The following is a 3,029-nucleotide window of genomic DNA, read 5'->3' as shown; positions in this document are numbered from 1 at the left end:
TGAGGAAATTCATTCCAAAGTGTAACTTCGACCCCCTTTAACAGTACGGTGTTCCTATTACTCAAGTGTGAAGAAAATAAAACAGAAAGAGTAAATCTTCATGCTTCAAGGTCTTCAGAATGATTTTCTTCAGGACACACCGAATTCCTCAATTTCAATATCTTCATGAGGAATACAATTTCATCGCAGATTCTTCACGATTCAATTCTTCAGCTTCAGACCAATTTCTTCAACCGAAGATATACATTTTTAGGGGTCGATATTCATCAAATATTTCAAACTCCTCAGGGACTTATAGATCCTGTGTACACTCAAGAACACATTAGATACTTAACCTATAAGTCTTCAAACCACCAAAATCACTAAGGGGCAATGGATGCACTTACAGTCTTCTCCCTCTGATAAATTATATCCTATACTTTTGTTGGCCATGCTCTATTGTCAAGCATGTGTTAATTACCCTTGAAGTTTGTGGTATATGTTCCTAAGATCCCCTGACGGGTGGAACCTATGCCTTCCTAAATCAATATGACTCGTAATATTTTCATGGGTCTTGCTCTTGTGGTGTTTTGCCGAATGTTCTATCAAAGCTACAACTTGATCAAAGGCGAGGAGTAAATGGAAATTGATGCATTGATGAAGTGGGAGTCGACCTTGAACTTTGTGTTCATGCCCATGGAAACGACGTTGATCCTATCATAGAAACTTCTCGTGTCAATAATCATTCATTCTGTGGTTTAAATCTGGTATCTGTGACCTTGTCCTTTGCAATCGTGGTTTCGACCATGGTGTGCTACCTTGATTTCATTCTCAGACGAGTTAAAGTACTTGTCTTCTTCAGATCAATACATCGGTCCAAGCCTTAATGTTGATCTACCTACGAGTATTATTCCTTGTAGCTCGAGGATATCACTGAGCTATATAACTTCTTGTGAGCTCCTCATAAACTATGATATTTTCATTAATTCCAGTTTCCTCGTGTTTGAGTTGTTGAACACACGAGTACATCGATAACTGAATCGAGTATGCATTGCAATTGAACAACTTCTAGTAACCTTCCTTGTTTACGAGTTTGTACACGATCATGTCCTTCTAAGCTGTAAGGCTACATCATCATTGTCATTTTGGAGCTTGACCATGCTATCTATGTCCTTCATCTCTGGAACACATTTCCAACTATGCGTTAAGCTCACATCGAGCTTTCCACATCATATTGGTTGTTTTGAAAGGCAATCTCAATTCTGTGCTAGCAGTCTTATGTGTGGTTCCAACAACCTCTTGCTTCATCATTCCCTTGCTTGATGTCGTCGCTGAACGATTACATCTTCGTGAAGCTTCTCGACAAATGTGTTGTGATCATCATCAACATTCTGAGCTCTTGCAGGGTATCAATCGAATGCATGATGAGAAATACCATCCTTGCCCCTCGGTGATTTGTATTATAATCGACATCCTTGTTTGCCTTCCCTCCAACACAAACGTGTTCATGTTTTGTGTTGTCCCTTAAGTTCCTTGCTATTCAGCTTATGTTATCTTCTACCTTGGAGTATTTACTATCTGGTATGTCAAGAATGTCGTGAAAATTGCACACGTCTTAAGAATTCTTGATATAGTAACACCTCTCGCCATTACCATTGATTTCTTGGTCCCGATTTGTTTCTAACCGGTATACCGACAAGTGAACTCTGATGTGTGATTCCAATACTTCTGTCAACCCTATCGCCTTGAGGTTAATAACTGATTGTTTCCTCCTTGGTGTGTTGGGTGTTGACTAATCATTTTAGCACTGGTTGTGCTACTCAATTCATATTTTCGAGTGCACCCTTCGACCAATGTTTAATTGTTGTTGTTCCCTCGAGCATACGACATTATACCATTTGTTTTGACAAATGCTATCTCCATGATATTATAATTTTGGAAATTCATCCCTGTCAAAATCCTAAGGGATTGTTGCTGAGCCCGTCGGCCGCACCCTCAAGTTCTCCATGGTTCGTGATGAAGCTTTCGAAAGCACTATCTTTGTGCCTAACTCATGAAGAATATGTTGGGTAGAAGAAGTGTATTTCCCAAAGTTCACGTGCACTCTTTCCGCCGTGAATATGTGAAAGTTTTGTTTCGCTTCCTCTCAGGAAATACCAAATCATTCACACATGTGCGAAATGTTACATGTTTTGAAGATTTTTTATCTTCACTTCATATAATTTCTCTTAGCACGCCAAGCCCCTGACTGATTTGATCAAGGAATAGAAGTTACTTCATAAGAGCTATCGAGGCTTACACAAGGGCCTTGATAACCTCGATGATGGTTCTCAAATCACAACTCACTTGCATTTCGTTGTAAGAATTCCACGTGGGCATGAATGTCTTGACATTGTTTTCATGTGTCTTACAATCCAACTCATGATCCAATACTTGCTTCCGTAGTTCATATCCTGAGAATCTTGCATCATCATCTTTCTTGTCAGCCATCTTGAGTCTGAGGTATCCTAACACCAACCAGATCTGAATCTCGGGCAGATATGATGGTTGGAACATTTTCCAATAATTATAACTTTGGTCTTATGTAACCCGGTACGGTGATGTCTTGTCTGGCACACCGGGCCGAAGGACCTATTATTATAGATTCTTCCATATGTAAGCTCTGCCATCCTTTCGTGCGGAAACTATAGGACTTATTTCATAAGTTGTTTCTCATGGATCCTCTTTGTATATCCATAAGTCCCACCTTTATGTGATGACCATGTCAATGCTATCCCGAAGCACGGATGTGGTACGTCAAGTTTCAACAGGAACATTGGAAGCACAATGCTAAATTGTTCCTGATCAATTATCCAGACCGCGTGGTATGGGTAAACATCTTGATTCTTCTGGCCTCTTTATCAAAATGGTTATGTACTGGATGACCTATCATGTATACCATATTATGTTATCCTCGGAAATGGTATACTCTAATACTTGTGTGTGTGAACACATTTTCCCTTCCCATTGGTCTGTTTGATTTTTCTTGGGGCATTTCTTATCTAAGCAGT

Source organism: Hordeum vulgare, chromosome 7H, assembly GCF_904849725.1.
Source record: "Hordeum vulgare subsp. vulgare chromosome 7H, MorexV3_pseudomolecules_assembly, whole genome shotgun sequence".
NCBI classification, from domain to species: domain Eukaryota; kingdom Viridiplantae; phylum Streptophyta; class Magnoliopsida; order Poales; family Poaceae; genus Hordeum; species Hordeum vulgare.
Note: the sequence above shows the minus strand (reverse complement) of the source record.